The 22,813-nt window shown below is 40.1% G+C and overlaps 1 pseudogene; it reads left to right on the top strand.

Moving 5' to 3' along the window:
* Window positions 1–6,544: 6,544 nt before the first annotated feature.
* Window positions 6,545–6,641, top strand: LOC130033792 (uncharacterized; annotated as a pseudogene).
* The last annotated feature ends 16,172 nt before the right edge of the window (window positions 6,642–22,813 follow it).

The raw sequence follows: 22,813 nt of genomic DNA, 5'->3' as shown, positions 1-22,813 counted from the left end.
GTTCGTGTCTTCGTTCTCATTTGTTTCCAGGTATCTTTTGATTTCTTCCTTGACGTCCTTCTTGACCCACACATTGTTCAGCAGTGACTTGGTTATTTTCCAGGATTTCGATTTGGTTGTCCGTGTCTGTGTGTGATTCACATCTATCCTCAGTGCATCATGGTCTGAAAAGATTATTGATACTCTTTCTATCTTCCTGATTCTATTGAGGTATGTTTTGTGGCCTAGCACATAGCCGATTTTGGAAATTGTTCCAGGAGCACTGGAGAAGAATGTGTATTCTTTCTTTGGGGCGTGTAAAGCCCTGTATAGGTCTATAAGTCCTTTCTCTTCTATTTCTTCATTCAAAGCCAATGTTTCCTTGCTGAGTTTTGTTCTTGTTGATCTATCCAGAGGTGATAAGGCGATGTTGAAGTCTCCATCTACTATTGTGTTGCTAGCACTCTCCTCTTTAAAATCTGTTAGCAGTTGTTTTAAGTATCTAGCTGTTCCTTCATTAGGTACTTATACATATAAGAGTATGATTTCTTCCTGTTGTATGTATCACTTGATGAAGAGAAAGTGGCCTTGGCTGTCCCTTCTAATCTTTTTCAGCCTGACATTAATGTTGTCGGATACTAGTGTGGCCATCCTAGCTTTTGTGATGGAGCTGTTTGCTTGCAGGATTGTTTTCCATCCTTTCACTTTGAGTCTGTGTTTGCTCTGATTGTTCAGATGAGTTTCTTGTAGATAGAAGAATGCTGGTTTCAGTTTCTGGATCCATTTTTCCACTCTGTGTCTCTTGGTTGGTGCATTTAGACATTGACATTAAGGGAGAGTATTGTCATGGGGTTTTCTGCCATCTTCCTGTAGGAGTTGATTGTGTTTACACGTGTTTTCCTTCTTTTCTTACAGGAGCCCCTTTAGTCCTTCTTTTAGATTTGGTTTTGAGTGTATGAAGTTCCTGAGTTTGTGTTTATCTAAAAAGTGGTGTATCGTTCCATCGAATTTGAGTGAGAGTTTAGCTGGATAGAGTATTCTCGGTGAGGCGTTCATTTCTTTGAATTTTTTCACTATATACAACCATTGCCTTCGGTGTTGAGGGTTTCCACTGATAGGTCTGCTGTGAATCTAAGGGGTGCTCCTTTGTATGTAATTTCCTTCTTTGACCTTGGTGCTTGTAATATTGTGTCTCTGTCCACAGCATCCATCGTTCTGACTATGATATGCTTGGAGTGTTTTTTCTGGGGTCTCTTTTAGCTGGTACCCTTCTGGCTCCTTGGATCTGTATGTCTGCTTTCCTTAACTCTGGGAACTTTTCAGCAATGGTTTCTTTTACTCTAGCTTTTTCATTGGGGTTGTTTCCCTGTCCTTCTGGTAAACCAATGATTGTAATGTTGTTCCTCTTGGCGTCATCCCCTATGTCTTTGATTCTACTTAGAGCCATTTTGAGGTCTTTTCCTATTGCTTGTTCTTCCCAGTGGGATTTCTGTTGCTCATCTTCAAGCTCGATGATTCTCTTGTCAGCTGCACTTATCCTATTGCTCAGGGCACTTACTAACTTTCTAATTTCATCCACTGAATCCTTTATTTGTGAATCTTCTTTTTGTAACCTTTTAAAATTCTGTTCTCTTTTCTTCTTGTATTTTCTTGGCTCTCTTTTCTGATCCCAGGGTCACTCCCACCCAGGATCCTGGAATGTAGGAAGAGCAATGGAAAATCCCATGTAGCTGCCTCAGGTTTCCCCTGCTGGAGGGTGTCCAGTTCTGCAGGAAAAGGCGGGGGGCTGAGGGTGAGGAGTGGAGGAGTGGTGAACCGGCTGGTGCTCCCTCTACGCACCTGGAGGGGAGGGTCTGATAAGGTGATGGATAGTCCAAAGGAGCTGCTGCAGGTTTTCCCCGCAGGTGTACTCCTGTGGAGGGTGTCGAGTTCAGCGGGAAAAGGCACGGGGCTCTTGTTTTATTTTTACTTTATGTTCCAATCTTAATGGTATCACCAGCTACTCAGTCAACCTAGCTAAACCCTAAAGTCTCTTCCACTTTCTCCTGCACAAGTCCCTGCTTTCTGACAAAAGGGAGGACCTCAGAATGCTGACATAAATCTAATACCCAGGGCCGCAGGAGATAGTGTAGTGCTTATGGAACTTGTCTCACATTCACTCAATTTGACTCCCAGCACCACCTGATTGCCAGAGTATCAAAGGCTGTATAGCCTCAGAGGACCCCAAGCACCATAGCCACGTTTTCTGAAAATTGTCTGTGGGGCCCCCACACCTCCTGAGCATTGCTTTACAGACTCTCCCAGCAACCAAAAAATATGTAGTGCCCCAGAAACATGTACTTGTCTTAAATAGGGAGCCTCACTTGAGGTGAGGTTCACAAGGAAATATTGCATGAAAACATAAATCAAAGAGCAGGGGAGACAGTGTAAATCATGTGAGTACAGATCATATATTTGGTGAAATATGTTAAGATTCAGATGCCCTAGTCTTCGCACCAGGGATATTCCTTCAAAAATTTCCCAATATACAGGAAAGGTTCTAGAACATTAGATGACTGAAACTCAATTATGAGCAACTTTGTAACTTTGTATCTCTTGGTAATTCTAATCGTTAAAGTAAATTTTAAATACAACCATCAAATTTACCTTTTTACTACTAAATGTGAAAGATACTTTCTAATACTTATCCTCACCAGAAGCTCAACAGAGTGTGACACTTGCCAGGAAATGTCCTCCCTTGCATTTTTCTCATGATACTTATTAGTACTTCACTCTTCTGTTTCTTCCCTTTACTCATGCCAAATCTTCCCATCTCCCTTGTAAGCTCCTGAAACATTATCCATTCAACATTGGTGCATGTTGCCACTGCTCCTCTTGAGGTCTTGTGCATGAACTGATTCTAAAACATAACATAGCTGCAATTACAGTATTCATGCCAAACACAGTCATTGATATATCTTTGGGTTTAGATTTCTACAAGCTATTGGCACACATGTGAGAAACATTTTTTTTCCTACAGAGAACACAAAAATACATATGCTGGGTTTTAAAGTTCCATCAGTATTCTGAGGTACAAATGAAGGATATATATTTTTAATATTTTATCCAATATCTGTGAGATAGCCCATTGCAAATCTATTCATAATTTGCTTCCAGTCATAAAACGATCCAACATCCGTCCCTTCTCTAGTGTACATTTCCCAAAACCAATATTCCTGGTTCCCTAAAACCATCCCCCAACACCCTACCCCCACCCCCAGTGTGTCTCTATGGCAGGCTCTTTAATTCTTTCTCTCTGTCTCCTTTTTATTTTGTGCATTAAGGGTCTCGTACAGGTACTAAGAGGTCATCATGTTTGTTCAAGGAATTTAGCATTTTTATCAGGAAGGTAAGACTGGAGTAGCTTTGAGGTATGGAAATGAATGCTGAGGCTTCCATAAGTACAGGGCAGTGGGGGTGGGATTCCCATTCTGCCCAGAGAAAGCCTGGAGATTTCAGTCACAAAACCCGCATATCCGAATTTTCAGCTTTTATATTTCAGTGAGAGCCATCCTGAGACGATGGAAACCAGAGGAGAGCATGGTGGCGATTTTGGATTGTGGGAGCAAGTGGCTGCACTGGGTTCTGGTTGGGTGGGCACCAAACTAACCTGCCTCCCTCCGATTTACCCTAGTGTGTTCAGCCTTTTGCAGGTCCAAGGTTGACAGTGGCTGTTGATATGTTCCAGATTTGTCTATGGGTCTCTGAAACAAGACCAATGCATTAGCTTGTATAGCTGAGCCAGGGGTGGTTTGTGAACATGGCTCCCACATATCTTTTGGGAGTTTAATTTCTCGGGAAACGTAGTCCTGAGTTGTTGGAAGCCAGCCAGAGGCACAGTGGCCATTTGAGGTTATCAGGAAGCATGAAGACACCATCAGACTGTTGATGTACTCACCTGAGTGTACAGGTTGACTTCCTGCAGGCACTGCACCACCAGACTAACAAATATTCTTTGAATTAATGAACGAATAAACAACATTTTCAAAATGTGTCTCTTTCTTGCATTTTAGAAGGGTAACTTCTAACAGGAAAATAATCTTCATGGTATAATCAAGACCTACGATTTATTCTTAATATATTTAATAAAAACTACACATTTTGGAAATTTATACAACGAAATTCTTTTAAATTATCTGTCTTCATAATTTACTTGTAAATTACTAAGATATCACTGTTTATTCCACAGTTCTTAGCATAGAAATTTACAGACAGAATGTGCTAAGTAAAAATTCATTTTGGCACTTCTGTTCAATGTAGTACTGGAAGTACTTGGAAGAGAAAATAGATAAGAAAAAGATATTAAGGGTTTTTCATGTTTGAAAGTTAGAAATCATCTCTCACTATTCACAGAAGATATCATACTATATTCAGAGAATACTAAAATCTCTACGAAAAATTCCCAGAGACAATAGACATTTATAGTAAAATTGCAGGCTATAAACTCAATACCCAAAAGTCTATGGCTTTTTTATATGCAAGTAATGAGAGAGAAGAAAGTGACATGAAAAAGCAATCCCATTCACAATCGTGCCGCAGAAAATCAAGAACCTTGGAATCAGCTTAACTAAAGAGGTAAAGGACCTATACATCAGGAAATTAAAAAAGACACGAGGAAATGGAAACATATATACTGCATATGGAATGGGAGATTTAACATTGTCAAAATGGCAATTCTCCACGAAGCATTGTAAAAATTCAACTTGATCCCTGTAAAGATACCCATGACATTCTTCAAAGAAATTGATCAAGCACTCCTGAAATTCACATGGAACAACAAACGCACACGAATAGCTAAAGCAATTCGTGGGGAAAAGGCAATGGAGGCATCACCTTCCCCAACCGCAAACTCTACTACAAACGATAATAATGAGAACAGCATGGGACTGAAACAAAGGAAGAGCTGCAGACCAATGGAAAAGGATTGAATATACTGACACACACCCTCAAATATATAATCATCTAATCTTTGATAAGGGAGCAAGAAATGTGAAGTGGATCAAGAGAGTCCTCCTGAACAAACGTAGCAGTAAAAACTGGAAAGCTACATGCAAAAAAAATGGCTCAGACCTCTACCTAACACCATGCACAAAAGTCAGATAAAAATGGATCAAAGGCCTCAACATCAGACCAGAATCCCTCAGTTTCATTGATGACAAGGTCGGCAAATCCCTCCACGACATTGAAACTAAAGGTATCTTCAAATATAACACGCCACTTGCCAAGCAACTGGAAACAGAGAAAAACAAAGGGGACTATCTTAAATTAAGCAGCTTCTGTACCTCAAAAGAAACAGTGACCAGAAACAAAGACTCCGCCATGTGGGCAAAATACTCACAGAAGCCTACCAGGTCCTCTGAGAGTGAGAACTGAACAATCAGAGTTGCTGTCTTCTAAATAAGATCCAGTCTCAGGATGTTGGCCATTGATGGCATTACATGGATCCAGGGGCAGTTCGTGGTTGTAGCACTTAATTATTAGAAGATGGGGGATCTGGAAGGAGGGGGCACAGTCTTGATCTGAGCAGCCATGGAGTTCTCATCCCCCAGTCCCGCACATCTGGGTTCCTCTTTCAGTTCCTTCATGCATGAGGCTCCTTCAAGCTTGGGAAGGGTGGTCTTAAGCGTACCTATGGCCTGTTGCAGAGGTCTTCAGCTGCCGGGGCTCTAATCAGGTCGGTGAGGGAAATTCACCCCGGCACCTCCAAGGGGCCTCGGTGAGGAAAGCCATGTGCGAGGTCAGGACACTGTCATTTTAGACATATTTGGAATTAATTTTAGATCGAAAAGTACACATCATTCAAAATACTTATGTGCTTAGTAATAAATTACTACACACTTGTTCAATCACCTCAGAGACCCCACTCTGCTCAGAGAACTAGATTTTTAATTACAGGTCTGTTTTGCCCATGTGTCATGACTGAGAATCACTATCAGTAGATATGAAACTCACTATACACAAAGATGCACACAGGTTACTATGAGTCATCTATGTTGTTAATGTGAGTTGGCCATTAAACTTCACTGAGACCCTTTGTTCTGTCCTTTATAGGAGCCTCATGAGTTTCACCTTCCGTTCAAGTTGAACTTGTAATAAGGTGGAATGAAGTCATCAATATGATCCTCACCTCATCCTTCAGGAGAAAAATCCTACATACATTCAAGGTGGTCAAAGTGCAGACAACACCATCCACCTTTTCCTGGAGATGTACACAGGACTGAGGTGAGAACAGCAAAAGGCTCTATTTTAATGTTCTTAATGAAGGATTCAGGGAACAACCTTAAACAAACTCATATACTATCTTCCAAAAGAATTATTTTGTAAAACTGATGCCTAGGGTATGGTAAACGATAATATAGTAAAAACCATATTTTTATTTCTGGGACATTAAAGTTCTAAATCTATTTATTCATGCTGCTTTGAAATACATTCCTTGATTAGGAATCATTGTCTGCCATAGGAGTGAGGAAGGACAACACTCAAAGTAATAAGAAGTGAAAAATATGGAAAAATTAACTCCTACTAGGTTTGATAACACATATACTAAAACTGAAATGATACAATGATGAGCATGGCCCTTGCACAGAGATAACATGCAAACTTGTAAAGCATTCCATATTTTTGTTGCAAGAAGAATGAATAGGTCTACTTTAAGGTAAGACAATCCCCAGAAGTACAAAAATTCTACATAAAGAGAGCACAAATCCCCAAAACAACAATCTCTCTCAATGTCAATGGACTAAATGTGCCAATTCAGAGGCATAGAATAGGAAGATGAATTAGAAAACTGAACCCAACATTCTGCTTCCTGCAAGAAACATGTCTGAACAATCAAAGCACCCATGGGCTAAAGGTAAAAGGCTGGGAAACAAGTTTTCAAGAAAATATCACCTCCACAAAGCTGGAGTGGCCATACTAGTATCAGACCACATGGACTTCAGGCTAAAGGTTATCAGAGACAGTGAAGGTCATTTCTTAATGATCATGGGATATGTACATCAGAAAGAACTCACCTTCCTCAATGTATATGATCCTAATGACAGACCAGCAAAATACGTTAAAACAACTTCTAATAAACTTATAGAAAAACATTGATAGCAACACAATACTAGTAGTAGATTTCAACACTTCTTTGTCACTTCTCGATAGATCAAACAGACTGAAGCTCAGCAAGGAAATATTTTCTTTAAGGGAAGTAATGAACAACCGTTGGCTTAGGGAAGAAATCAAAGAGGAAATAAAAAGTTTCCATAAACAAATGAGAATGAGGACACGAGCTACCATAACTTGTGGGACACAGCAAAAGCAGTGTTAAGAGGAAAGATTATAGCTCTGCCAGATTTCATCAGGAAGAAAGAAAGGGCCTACCTGAATAAATTAGAGCTCAAGGTTTTGGAAAATAGGTTCAGCATAAGAGAAGGAACACATGGAGGGTGCGGGATCCCGGAGGGAAAAAAAAAAAAGAAAAAACAGGTTCCAAAAAGAGCCGAGATCACCGGCAAGTTCCAGATGGAGTAGGTGCCGCATCCCGCCCCTCCCAGATGGAACCCGGTGACCAGAATCCTCTACAAACACAGTTCGAGTATGCGGGAACGAGGACTTTTCCTCAAATCTGCCGGACTACACCTCCCAGGTAACCTCTGATCCCGGAAGTCACGCCCACAGCCCGCCCCCCAGTGCCATCTTTGAAGCGTTCAGCATAAGAGAAGGAACACATGGAGGGTGCGGGATCCCGGAGGAAAAAAAAAAGAAAAAACAGGTTCCAAAAAGAGCCGAGATCACCGGCAAGTTCCAGATGGAGTAGGTGCCGCATCCCGCCTCCCCCAGATGGAACCCCGGTGACCAGAAGCCTCTACAAACACAGCTCGAGTATGCGGGAACGAGGACTTTTTCTCAAAACCGCGCGGCCGCGTGGACATCTCTCTATATACAAAGTGATCAATGAGAAGTAAACCACCCAATCTCTCTCCCTGAAAATCAGAGTTAAGTTTGGAGCACGGCCACAGCCCCAGAAACACAAGGACTTAATGCAGAACCCAGCAGCTTAGAGCAGAAAAGTGAACGGACGATGAGTTAACCCAGGCCATCATTTCTGCCCAGAGGGGAAAGAGTGTTGCCCCATTCGCCCTCTCTTCTCTGGAAAGAAGGATGGCGGCCGCATGGGAGCCTTGTGGACAGCAGGTATGAGCCGGGGGTGTGGGGGGGCGACTAAAACCTCACGAGAAGGGGGGTGTTCCGGTCCGTCCTTCACGCCCTACCGAGGTCAACAGTTGCCCCCCACGAGCGTCTCCCCAGCACGGCCACAGTCCCAGAAGCACAAGGGCTTAATGCAGAACCCAGCAGCTTGGAGCAGAAAAGTGAAAGGACTATGCGTTAATCCAGGCAATCATTTCTGCCCAGATGGGAAAGGGTGTTGCTTCCTTCCGCCCTCCTCCCTCTGGAAAGAAAGATGGCAGCCACATGGGAGCCTTGTGGACAGCAGGTATGAGCCGGGAGTGTGGGGGCGACTAAAACCTCATGGGAAGGGGGGCGTTTCGCTCCGCCCTTCACGCCCTACCGAGGCCACCGGTTGCCCCCCGCGAGCGGCTCTCCAGCACGGCCACGACTCCAGAACACAGAAACCAATTTCTTAACTATCTGACTTTCAGTAGAAATACTTCCAGGGTCAATAGGTAAAATAGCAGAAATCCAAAACCAACATTTAATTCTTGAACCCAGCTGTAGAAAGCAAATCACTTCACAATGCTTTTTCAGCATGTCTGATTTGGGGGGGGGGTGTAAACTCTAAATAATAGTGGTGAATCTTTTATTGAAACAATGAATCTAATCAAAGCAGATAGAGTGTTAACTAGAATTCATCTGCCTCACAGGGACGGGGAGGGGTGGGGGGTGGGGTTTTATTGGGGTTCTTCATGGTAAAAAATAAGTATTGGTAAAGGGAAATGTGTTTGATATTTGCATGACTGAGACCTAAACCTGAAAGCTTTGTAACCTTTCCCACAGTGATTCAATAAATAAATAAAATAAATAAATAAATAAATAAATAAAAAAGATTTTGGAAAATAACCAACAAAAGTAGTCCAAACTAGGCTAGAGGAAAGAAATAATAAAACTTGTACCAGACATCAATTAGCTAGAATCCCAAAATACAATCCAGAAGACCAATAAGAACAAAAACTGGTTCTTTGAGAAAATAAATAAGATCAATAAACCATGAGAAGCCTCTCAAAGAAACAAAGAGAAAGAATTCTAATAAATCGAATCAGAAATGCAAAGGGGAGTATCCTAATAGAAAGTACAGAAATCCATAGGATCATCAGAGATTATGTTGAGAATCTTTGCAGCAGGAAATGAGAGAATCTTGAATAAATTGATAAATTATTGGATTCCAATTACCTCCCAAGGCTGAACCAAGAAGATTTGGAATACTTGAACCTATCACTACCAAGGAAATTGAAATGATGGTCAAAATTATACCCCCAAACAGAATCCAGGGCCCAGATGGATTCAATAGTGAACTATTTCAAACCTTTAAAGAGGAACTGCTTCCAACATTTTTAAGATTTTCCAGGAAATTGAAGAAACATAAATACTCCCAAATAGTTTCTATGAGGCAAAGATCACCCTAATCAACAGAGACACCACAAAAACAGAAAATTGCAGACCTTTTTCCTTTGTGAATACAGATACAAAAATTTTCAAGAAAATACCAGCAAAGAGAATCTAGAAACTCAACAAAAGATCACACACTATGACCAAGTAGGTTTAGCTTGGGGATGCAAGGATGGCTTAACATTCTCTAGTCAATCAACAGAATACACCATCTCAATAAAATAAAGATAAAAGTCATATGATCATATCAATAGATGTAGATAAAGCATTTGATTAGATCCAGCACCCATTCATTATGAAAAACTCTCAACAAAATGGGAGTTGAAAGTAGTTTCCTCAATCTAGTCAAAGCAAATTACCACAAACCCACAGCAAGTATTATTCTCAACGGGGAAAAACCAAAGGCTTGGAGCAGAAATCAATGAAATAGAATTCCAGAATACAATCAGGCACAAAACAAGTTACCCACTCTCAACCTTCCTATTCTTCATAGTACTTGAAGTACTTGCCATATGATTTTGGTAAAAAAAAAAAAAAGATATCAAGGGCATCCATATAAAAAAGGAAGAACTCAAGCTTTTACTATTTGGAGATAACATGATATTATACTTAGAAAATCCCAAAGATTCCCCAAAAAAGCTCCTGGGAACAATAGATTTGTTTAGTAAAATAGCATATTACAAAATCAATATCTGGTACTACATGGCTTTCCCATATATTAATAATGAAAGAGAAAAAAGAGATAGAGAAAAACAATCCCATTCACAATAATACCTCAGAAAATAGAGTATAATAGAATCAACTAAAAAGGTTAAGGAACTATACCCAAAAAAAAAAAAAAACCTGACGGGCACAGAGGCCCAGCTCTGGGCAACAAAGCTGAAAGGCTGCAATTCCAACAGGTACAGCCCACCCCCAAGGGCCTGGGTCCCTTTCTGGGCACGCGCAGCTAGAAACAGCCCCTAGACAGCCGGTTTTCAACCCCTGATCTGCGTGGGACGGGCACAGAGGCCCAGCTCTGGGCAACAAAGCTGAACGGCTCCAATTCCAACAGGTACAGCCTGCCCCCAAGGGCCTGGGTCCCTTTCTGGGCACGCGGAGCTAGAAACAGCCCCTAGACAGCTGGTTTTCAACCCCTGATCTGCGTGGGACGGGCACAGAGGCCCAGCTCTGGGCAACAAAGCTGAAAGGCTGCAATTCCAACAGGTACAGCCCGCCCCCAAGGGCCTGGGTCCCTTTCTGGGCACGCGCAGCTAGAAACAGCCCCTAGACAGCCGGTTTTCAACCCCTGATCTGCGTGGGACGGGCACAGAGGCCCAGCTCTGGGCAACAAAGCTGAACGGCTCCAATTCCAAACAGGAGAACTTCCCAACTCCTCACCCAGTGCCAGGGACTCTTTCAGGAGCCGCGGCCGCTTACGCGGCCGCGAAATATTTTCCCACTACATATGTCATAGGAACCATAAGCTAACTTCTTAGATGGAAACTTCTCTATATTAGCTCAGCCACTAGAAACACAGTACCCAATAACTCATAAGCCTATCTTAACTCACACTGCATATCAAGCAGAATAGTAACAGTGAACGTGAAGGAATAAATCACACCTCTCCCAATGGTAAAGCAACGCAAAAGCCCACCAAACTTTCATATTGAAGAGTCGAGCCCAGATGACACCAACAGTACTGTAGTGTTAGACAACCTCTCTGACAAGGAATTCAGAAGGGAGCTACTTAGGATGCTTAGGGAATTAAAGGAAACAATGGAAAACAATACCAATAGAAGACAAGAGGATCTAAAGGCAGAAATGAAGAAAATGCAATCAGAAATGTCAGACCTGAAAAATCTCATAGGCGAATTGAAAAGCTCAGTAGAAGGCCTCAGCAGCAGAGTAAGAGCGGCTGAGAACAGAATCAGTGAGCTCGAAGATGAAGTTCAGAGACTCTCCAGAAAAGAGCAGAAAATGGAAAAGAGACTCACAATTCGGGAACAGATGGCAAGAGAAGATCGGGATGAAGCCAAGAGGGGTAACATAAGAATTATTGGAGTCCCAGAGGGAAAGGAAGAAAACCTCGATGAAGAAGAAACTGTCAAAGAAATCATTGCTACAACATTTCCAGAGCTGAAGAAAACTTGTGACCACATTCAGGAGGCCCGAAGGGTACCAGCTAGATGAAATCCGAATAAAAATACCCCAAGACACATTCTGATCAAAATGACCAAAACCTTAGACAGAGACAAAATTCTGAAAGCAGCATGATCGAAGAAAGAAATCTCTTACAAAGGAGCATCCTTAAAATTCACAGCTGATTTTTCTGATGAAACCCTCATGGCCCGAAAACAATGGTGGGACATAGTAAAAAAACTCAATGAAATAAATGCCTCCCCAAAAATACTTTTCCCAGCAAGACTCTCATTCATAATAGTAGGAACAACACACAGTTTCACAGACAAACAACAGCTAAGGAACTTCATAGACTCAAAACCATGGTTACAAGAACAACTAAATGGGCTACTTTAAGGCAAGAAAGGCCCCTCAAATACACCAAACTTTAACAGAACAATGGGACAAAATCCCATAACAATAATCTCTCTCAATGTCAATGGGCTAAACGCACCAATTAAAAGACATAGAGTGGCAGGATGGATTAGAAAATTGAACCCAACTTTCTGCTGCCTGCAAGAAACGCATCTCAACAGTCAAAGCAAACACAGACTCAGAGTCAAAGGCTGGAAAACAATCCTACAGGCAAACAGCTCCCATAAAAAAGCTGGGGTAGCCATCCTTATATCAGACCACATCGATTTCAGAGTGAGGAAGGTCATAAGAGACAGTGAAGGCCATTTCTTATTGATCAGAGGATCTGTACAACAGGAAGAACTTACAATAATAAATGTATATGCACCTAATGAGAGACCAGCAAAGTACTTAAAACAACTACTCATAGATTTGGAAAAAGACATCAATAGCAACACAATACTAGTGGGAGACTTCAACACTGCTTTGTCACCTCTTGATAGATCAACCAGACTCAAGCTTAGCAAGGACATACTTCATTTGAGGGAAACAATGGAAGAAAGGGACTTAGTAGATATATACAGGACACTTCATCCACGAAAAGCTGAATAAACATTCTTCTCAAGCGTACATGGAACATTCTCCAAGATAGACCACATGCTGAGCCAAAAAACATGCCTCCATAAAATTAAGAAGGTAGAGATTGTATCAACAATCTTCTCAGACCATAATGCACTGAAATTAGAAGTAAATCACACACAAAAACAGAAAACTAAACCAAACACCTGGAAATTAAACAGCGCACTATTGAACAACGAGTGGATTAGATAGGAAATCAAAGAGGAAATCAAAAGATTCCTAGAAACGAATGAAAATGAGAACACGAGTTACCAAAACTTATGGGACACAGCAAAGGCTGTGTTAAGAGGAAAGTTTATAGCTCTACAAGCATTCCTCAGGAAGGAGGAGCGAGCACACATAAGTAACCTAACCTCACAGCTTAAGAGCTTGGAGAAGGACCAAAAAAAGGAGCACAACCCGAACAGGAGAAAGGAAATAATAAAACTGAGAGCAGAGATTAACGAGATGGAAACCCAAAAAACAATCCGAAAGATCAATGAAACCAAAAGCTGGTTCTTCGAGAAAATTAACAAGATCGATAAGCCTCTAGCAAAACTCACAAAGAAAGGGAGAGAGAAAACCCTAATAAACCGAATCAGAAACGAAAAGGGGGTCATTACAACATAAACCACAGAAATTCAGAGGATCCTCAGGGAGTACTTTGAGAAGCTTTATGCCACGGAACAGCAAAACCTCGAGGAAATGGATAAATTCCTAGACTCCTACAGACTCCCAAGGCTGAATCAAAAAGACCTGGAATACCTGAACAGACCTATCACCATAAAGGAAATTGAAATGGTAATAAAAAGTCTCCCCAAGCACAAAAGTCCTGGCCCGGATGGATTCACTAGTGAATTCTTCCAAATCTTTAAAGAGGACTTACTCCCGATGCTCTTTAAGCTTTTCCACGAAATTGAAATATCAAAAACACTTCCGAACAGTTTCTACGAAGCAAATATCACACTGATACCAAAAGCAGACAGAGATACCACAAAGAAAGAGAATTACAGGCCAATATCCCTGATGAACACAGATGCAAAGATCCTCAACAAACTACTAGCAAATAGAATCCAACTACTCATCAAAAAGATCATACACCATGACCAAGTAGGATTCATCCCAGGGATGCAAGGATGTTTTAACATTCGGAAATCAATCAACATAATCCACCATATCAACAAAAGAAAAGATAAAAAGCATATGATCATATCAATAGATGAAGAGAAAGCATTTGATAAGATCCAGCACCCCTTTATGATGAAAACCCTAGCCAAAATGGGTATAGAGGGGACCTTCCTCAACATAATTAAAGCCATCTACCACAAGCCTACAGCAAGCATCATCCTCAATGGGGAAAAACTGAGAGCCTTCCCTCTAAGATCAGGGACGAGACAGGGATGCCCACTCTCTCCACTGCTGTTCAATATAGTACTGGAAGTACTTGCAATAGCGATTAGGCAGGAAAAAGATATTAAGGGCATTCAGGTAGGAAAGGAAGAAATCAAGCTCTCACTATTCGCAGATGATACGATACTCTACTTAGAGAACCCAATAACTTCCACCAAAAAACTCCTAGAAACAATAGACTCGTATAGTAAAGTTGCAGGTTATAAAATCAATACCCAAAAGTCCATGGCTTTCCTATACGCAAACAGTGAGAGAGAAGAAAACAACATGAAAAAAACAATCCCATTCACAATTGTGCCCCAGAAAATCAAGTACCTAGGAATCAGCTTAACTAAGGAAGTAAAGGACCTGTACAAAGAAAAATACAAAACGCTACTTCAGGAAATAAAAGAGGACATGAGGAAATGGAAAGATATCCCCTGCTCATGTGTCGGGAGACTTAATATTGTCAAAATGGCAATACTACCGAAAGCATTGTATAAATTCAATGCAATCCCTATAAGGATACCCATGACATTCTTCAAAGAAATGGAGCAAACACTCTTGAAATTTATATGGAACAATAAGCCCCCACGAATAGCTAAAGCAATTCTTGGGAAAAAGAAAATGGGAGGAATCAACCTCCCGAACTTCAAACTGTACTACAAAGCAGTAATAATTAAAACAGCATGGTACTGGAACAAAGGCAGAACTGCAGACCAATGGAACAGGGTTGAATACACTGACATCTCTCCTCAATCATATGCTCATCTAATCTTTGATAAAGGTGCAAGTAATGTGAAGTGGAGTAAGGAAAGCCTCTTTAATAAATTGTGTTGGCATCACTGGACGGCTACATGCAAAAAAATAGGCTCAGAACTCTGCCTAACACCATGTACAAAAGTAAGATCAAAATGGATTAAAGACCTCAACATCAGACCAGAAACCATAAGGTACATTGAAGATAAAGTTGGCAAAACCCTCCATGACATTGAAGCTAATGGTATCTTCAAAGATGCCATGCCACTGGCTGAGCAAGTGAAAACAGAGATAGATAAATGGGACTATCTTAAACTAAGAAGCTTCTGCACCTCCAAAGAAACAGTGACCAAAATACAAAGACAGTCTACAGAATGGGAAAGGATATTCACCGAATACACATCTGACAAGGGGTTGATATCCAGGATATACAGAATACTGGTTAAACTCCACAAGAAGAAAACATCCAACCCCATCCAAAAATGGGGCAATGAAATGAACAGAAACTTTCTCAAAGAAGAAATCCGAATGGCAAAAAAGCACATGAGAAAATGCTCTACATCATTAATCATCAGGGAGATGCAGATCAAAACCACAATGAGATACCATCTCACACCTCAGAGACTGGCCCACATTCAAAACAACAAAAGCAACCGATGCTGGCGTGGATGTGGCGAGAAAAGGACACTCCTTCACTGTTGGTGGGAATGTCCACTGGTTCAGCCCTTCTGGAAAACAGTATGGACGATTCTCAAAAAATTAGAAATTGAGCTCCCATTTGACCCAGCAATACCACTCCTGGGAATATATCCCAGAGAGGCAAAAATGTATAGTCGAAGTGACATCTGCACTTGTTTGTTCATTGCAGCACTCTTTACAATAGCCAGAAACTGGAAGAAACCTGAATGCCCAAGAACAGATGACTGGTTAAAGAAACTTTGGTACATCTACACAATGGAGTACTATGTAGCTCTTAGAAAAGATGAAGTCATGAACTTTACATACAAGTGGTACAATATGGAAAGTATCATGCTAAGCGAAATGAGTCAGAAAGAGAGGGATAGACATAGAAAGATTGCATTCATCTGGGGGATATAAAGTAACAAAGTATGAGATTAATACCCAAGAATAGCTGAGATCAGCACCAGGAGGATTACTCCATAACTTAGAGGCCAGCCAGGTATCCTAGAGGAAAGGGCAGTTCAGATAGAGAAAGGAGCACCAAATAAAGTATGTTTGGAGGATCCTCCCAGGAGGGGAGATGCATGTCGAAAGTAGACTATGGACTGAACATGTTTGCCACTCAATGCCTCTTTTGCAGACCACAACACCCAAAAGGAGAGAGAGAACACAGGGGATTGCCCTGCCACAGAGACAGGGGGGATGGGGGGATGGGGGTGGGAGGGATATTATCCATGGTGGTGAAAAATGGGCACTGGTGGAGGGATGGGTATCTGATCATTGTATAATTGAAACCAAAGCACAAAAAATAGTAAATTTACAACTTTAAAAAAATAAAATAAAATAAAGGGAAAAAAACGCTACAAAACACTACTTCACAAATAAGAGAGTATATGAGGAAATGGAATCACATCCCATGCTCATGGATTGAGAGGTTTAACACTGTCAAAATGGCAACACACACCAAAGCTCTATAAAGATTTAATGCACTTTCTATAAGGATACACATAACATTTTTCAAATAAATAGATTAAACACTCTTGAAACTCATACAGAACCATAAACTCCCATGAAGAGCTAAAGCAATCTTTGGTAAAAAGAAGAAGGGAACACCTTCCCCAACTTCAATCCCTACTACAAAGTTGTAGTCATCCAAATACCATGATATTCAGATAAAGACAGGCCTCAGATCAATGGATTATAGTCTAATATCTTGAAGCTGGCCCTCAGATTATTATTACCTAATCTTTCATAAATGCTCAAGAAATATGAAGTTGAGCTAGGAAGTCTCTACAGCAACTGGTGCTGGGAAAACTGGACAGCAACATTCAAAGAAAATGAACTCAGACCTCTTTATATTGCCAGGAGCAAAGTCAGATCAAATGTATTAAAGACCTCACTATCATACCTGAATTCTTAAGATATATGGAGAAAAATGTGGAAAGATCCCTTCATGACATTAAAGCTAAGGGAAACAAAAAAGCAAGCAAGAAAGAAAGAAAGAAAGAAAGAAAGAAAGAAAGAAAGAAAGAAAATAAAAATTAAAAAATAATGCTGTTTGCAATGCTAAGGATCAATCCCAGATCATCATTTTCTTGCTTTTTTGGGTCACACGTGGCAATGCACAGTGGTTACTCCTGGCTCTGCACTAAGGAATTACTCCTCACGGTGCTTGGGGGGACCATACAGGATGCTGGGAATCTAACCTGGGTATGCCGTGTGCAAGGCAAATGCCCTACCTGCTGTACTATAGCTCCAGCTCCCCCCCTCCCCATAATTCATCATCCTGAGGGCCTCAGATTTTTACCTTCCATATAGAAACTTCATCTTTACATTGATACAGTAAATTGAAACCACAGAACCATTGAATGGCATGTTATAATGGTAGCAGCCATGAGCAAACTTTGATAACCCATAAGTTGTCATGAATGAATTCTGTCTCAGAGGCTTCACTTCTGAGGATACCTGTCACTACCTCCTTTCTGTTACGTATCCCAGGATCAGAATCTACATCAGGCCATCAGTAGAAATTGTCCACCCGAAAGTTAGCCTTCCACTGGGATCAGAATCCTTGATCCATGTAACTTGTAATTTTTCATACATGATTTCTTGACCTTGTTTCAGGTGGAGGCATCCAGAGCAAAAACTCAGCTTTCCTGTTGTTTCCACAGGAAATCCAAATACCTAAGGATGTTATCATTTCTGACGCCACTGTTACAGATTTTTTTGGAATCCCACGGTAAGATACTATCATTAATGTTATAATATTACTGTTCTCCATAGTTCGGATCTCCCCAAAGAACTCTCTACCCACCTCACTCCAAGTGCAGTCTCCAGTTTATCATGCTCCTGAAAGTACTTCTAATAGTTTCACTCAAGTTCTCCCCTAAAGTGCACAAGTTAAGTTCATACCACTCCAAGTTCTTATTCCTAAACTACCAGAGTAGGCTTGGTCCTCAAGCTTTTGTTCTCAATAGAAGAAATACCGTGCTCTCTTTCTCTATGTCTCTCTTTGCTTGCTTTGTTAAATGACAGTTCTCGCTTGAACAAATATTTCATTCCACCCCACACCTGTTTCACAAGTTTCTGAGTGTTTTTCAGTAAAATCTACTTAGCTTCACTAAACTAAAAATTTTAAAACACCAGAGCATTGTTAAAACCAGTATTTGTATCTTTTAAACCACAAATTTTGAAAATGAAAGGTGGTAAAGCAATGGAATACTACTCAGTTGTATGAAGTGAAATCTTCTTATTATTTGTATATAAAATGGATAACATGTGGAAATTATGTTTAGTGACAAAAACCAGGCAAAGAAAGATAGGCATCCTACAAATTCAGGCATACGTGACATATAGAGAAAACAAATTAATAGAATAAAATGAGACAGACAAACGTCTAAAACGTTATTTATATTCTATGATTTATAATTCAATTAGTAATGGTTTCTAATACACATAATTCCAACATGACACTCCTCATTCTCTCAAAGAATAAACCCTCCCTCTCCCCCAATCCCCCAGAATCCCTCACTCTCAATCCCCTGACTCAATTGTGTGGATCAGTTCTCCCCTTACATTGCTCTTGAACCTTTGTTTCTACCTTGCTGTGTGTCTTTAGATCCCACATATGAGAAAAATCTCTCTGTATCTGTTCATTTCCTTAAGGCTAACTTTACATGCATGATATCCTCTAGATTCATCCAATGTTGAAAATTGCATAATTTTGATCTTTTCAAAGCAATATAAACAAACTTTAGAACTATGAGACTATTTAGTTAACAGATCGAGAAGTTTAATCAAAGTGGAAAAACTGAACAATGGTGAATGACAGAGTAGGCCTTTCAGTAGTGAGTGTAATATGATACATGCACGTTGATTCTGCATAATCCTAAAATTTATGAAATTCTATAATGTAATTCTATAAGGTAATTTTACATAATCAAAAAAGTATTTAAATAATTTACATTTATCTATGATTTTGACGTATCTTTTGTGTCAAACTATCAGAAATAAAAATCATGAGAGATAGAGATATGGTCTATCACTATACTTTTAAACAAGAGAAGCGCTAAAAATTTCTGTGTCTTGATGAACTCTCATATAAATTGACTCCAAAATCAAATTTATACACTCAAGGAAAAATAAAAGTCAACCAATTTAATCTTTTGCCTTCACTCAGGTTCCCATCTGCTGATCTCTCACAGACAAAAAAAAAATTTTACTTTATTTTTTTTTAAATTTTTATTAGTGAAACACCATGATGTACAGTTGTACATTTACAAATTTTTGTGCTTGGGTTTCGATTATACAATGATCAAACGCCCATTCTTCCGCCAGTGCCCATTTTTCACCACCATGGATTCCAGTATCCCTCCCACACCAATACCCCCCATCCAACCCTGCCTCTGTGGCAGGGCATTCCCTTTTTTTCTCTCTCTCCTTTCGGGTGTTGTGGTCTGCAAAAGAGGCATTGAGTGCCAATCATGTTCAGTACATAGTCAGAATTTTTATTTTCAAAGGATTTCTTGGCAGAGGTTTGGGATTCTTTGCTAGAAACCAACTCCTTTTCTTCAGATTTTTTTTTCTAGAAATATATACTTATACTAAGACTGATTAGTCATGGCACTAAATTGACAAATGTCCCTGTTTTTAGTTCAGTTCTGTTTCCTCATTATCACAAATTATTAGCAGTGGATAGAAAATAACTAGCCCAAAATTCGTGGGGGAAAGGGAAATGTTTATGCTTACCATAGTTTGGAAAATCCCTGTCACTAGTATAGTGACATTCATCTTAATTTGTAAACACAATGATTATGAAGAGGTAAACCATGACTGCCACTTCAAGAAAGAACGGGCCTTCAGCAAATATCCATGGTTTCAGAAGGATGGCTCTGGCTTGGATTGGGGGCAATCATGAGAGTGTGAGCTACCGACAGTTAACACATGCTCTTAGGCTATGTGGTGATACTGCTGAGAAATGTGGCGAGCCCTGATTAGGTAGGGTCATGGTGGAGAATGGAATGAAGACAAGAAAACAGAGCAACAGGACAAGATGATAGATTCCTTTGTATAAAAGTTTTCATCTCTAATGTATTAATCTGTGAAAAAGAGAACCAACTTTTTATCATTTTCCTGGCAATATATTATCCTTACATATTGCTTCAGGAAAAAAACGCTTCCCTTGCTAGATATTATAGCCTGAATATCTGTGAGGTCTTTGAACTCTTTCTATATATACAGTGCTGATGACTGAAACCAATCTCACTCTTTAAGTATCTAAACTGCAATGATCTCACCATTTAACTCACTAAACTCTGATGGCTCCAAATCTTCTAAGATCAGCTTTCATCTCTTCCATGATATCCAGGCTTCTCTTCCCAACTGTCAAATCTCCCTTTCTTTCTCCCTCTTTCTACCAACTATGATCTCCCTGCCAAAATTTGCTAAGACAAGCCTTCTTTAAATATAGATATAAGTTGACTTCTCTTTTTTTTTTAAAATTTAGGCAATTTTGATTTTCAAAGTCATTTATAATGGAGATTTGTCATACAATACTCCAATTCTAATCACACCAACAGTGTCTGCATCCTTCCACCAACAGATTACACATTTCTCCCTGCATTCCCACCGATTTCCTTGACAAACACATTTTGAAGTTTTACTATTGTACTTTGGATTCCATACTTACAGTAGTGTTGGCATTGGTGGTTAAGACATACACCTCAACTTTTTCATGCTGGCCTTCCTGGATCAATGCCCACTGACACCATGTAGGGGAAATATATAAGAACAAATCATTAAGCTCCAAATTTTTCAAATAATCTTTAAACAATTCTAATCGAAAAGAAAATAGTGAGAACTGGAGGAGACAACCTCTTGACAGCCTGCAAAGTCTTTTCATTTTTCCACATTACAACAGAAGTAATCAGTGAAGGAGGTCTGTCATCACGCAAGTTAGGTGACCCTGCTGAGGTGTGGTCAACAGGGTGTTTTGTGCTCTTCTCTCCTTCCACCAGAAGTCCCAACCCTATGATTTTTGTCTCTTCAGTCCGCATAAAATGGAAAAAGTTTTACCACACAGACATCCATGTAATGAGCCAGCCAAGGAGATAAAAATAAATTTCAGCAAATTCATAGGTTAGTCATGGTGGTAGAAACTAAATAGCATATTTTTGTATTGAATCTGCAGGAGACACATATTACAAACATTTTCATGATTCAGTTTCAATCATAGGATATTTTAACACCTAACCTCCACTAGTATACTGTTCCATTGCTAATGTCCCCAGTTTCTCTCCCACCACTCCCTCTCCCAACCCCAAACCCCACCTGACAGCCTGCTTACTCTACACTATTGCAGGCACCTCTCTCTCTCTCTCTCTCTCTCTCTCTCTCTCTCTCTCATCCTTTGGGCATTATGGATTGTAATACAGAGAGTGAGAGATTCTCACCTTTATTCCTTTACCTACTTTCAGGACTCAGTTCTCACCCAGAGTAATCACTTCCAACTATCATTGTCAGAGCGGTCCCTTCTTTATTCCAAATGCTCGCCTTCAGCACTTGTGGCAAGCGTCCAACCATTGACCAATTCTCCTGGCCTGTGTTTCTGCTATCCTTGGGTATTAGTCTCATATTCTGGTTTTTTATATCCAAAAAATGGGGTAGTCCAATCAGTATACCCCTTTCCGTCTGACTGATTTCATTGAGCATGATATTCTTCCCTGTACATCCATTTATAAGCAAATTTCATGATGTCAGTTTCCTGCCAACTGTGTAGTATTCAATTCTGTAGGTATACCATAGTTTCTTCTGGCTATTATGAATAGTACTGCAGATGGTATTTCTGTTATAATTCTCATGTTTAATGTAACTTACATAGGAAAATACTTCCCAGGTTCCAAACCTACAGAATCCACTCACAAAGACAACTTTTTTTACTTTTTTAAAAAATATAATTTATTATGATGCTTTCTAAAAAACGGAAGCTATTAACAAAACTCAGGGAAAGCATATACTATTAAAAACAAAAAAAAATAACCTTAAGAAAGGACAACAGCTACGTGTTCTTGCTCCTCAAAAATCCACGTGTTTCTTGATATATTGTCAATATCTTTCTATAGCCTTAAAATTCTTCCACTTCATTTCTAAACACTATTTAAAGTTGTATTAATTTAATAGGCATAATCAGTTTTATAGAATATTTATTTGATTCTTTCAAATTTTGCATAAACAACGTTTGAATTAACCATAGCACTGTAGCACTGTCCTCCCATTGTCCACTGATTTGCTCGAGCAGGCACCAGAAACATCCCTATGGTGAGATTTGTTGTTACTGTTCTTGGCATGTCGAATAATTCACAGGTAGCTTGCCAGGCTTTGCCATGAGGGAGGGTTACTCTCAGTAGCTTTCCGGGCTCTCTGAGAGGAGCAGAGCAATCGAACCCAGGTTGGCCGCATGCAAGGCAAATGTCTTACCCACTGTGCTATGGCTCCAGCCCTTATATATATTTATACAAAGATATGTGTATTTACACACACATACATATCTATATATTCCTCTTACACGGCTCTTAAGCTCCAACTCATATTTCTTCCTCCTCCAGTTATTTACTACTTCTCTCCCCATACTTGGGGCTCCACTAATATCCGAGTGCCCTCAGATACATTTCTGAGGCCATGAAAAAGGAATGCATAACACATACATGCAAGGAAGGCACAAAGC

Source organism: Sorex fumeus, unplaced genomic scaffold, assembly GCF_029834395.1.
Source record: "Sorex fumeus unplaced genomic scaffold, SorFum_2.1 ptg000054l, whole genome shotgun sequence".
NCBI lineage: Eukaryota > Metazoa > Chordata > Mammalia > Eulipotyphla > Soricidae > Sorex > Sorex fumeus.
This window is presented reverse-complemented; position numbering and strand designations above follow the sequence as displayed.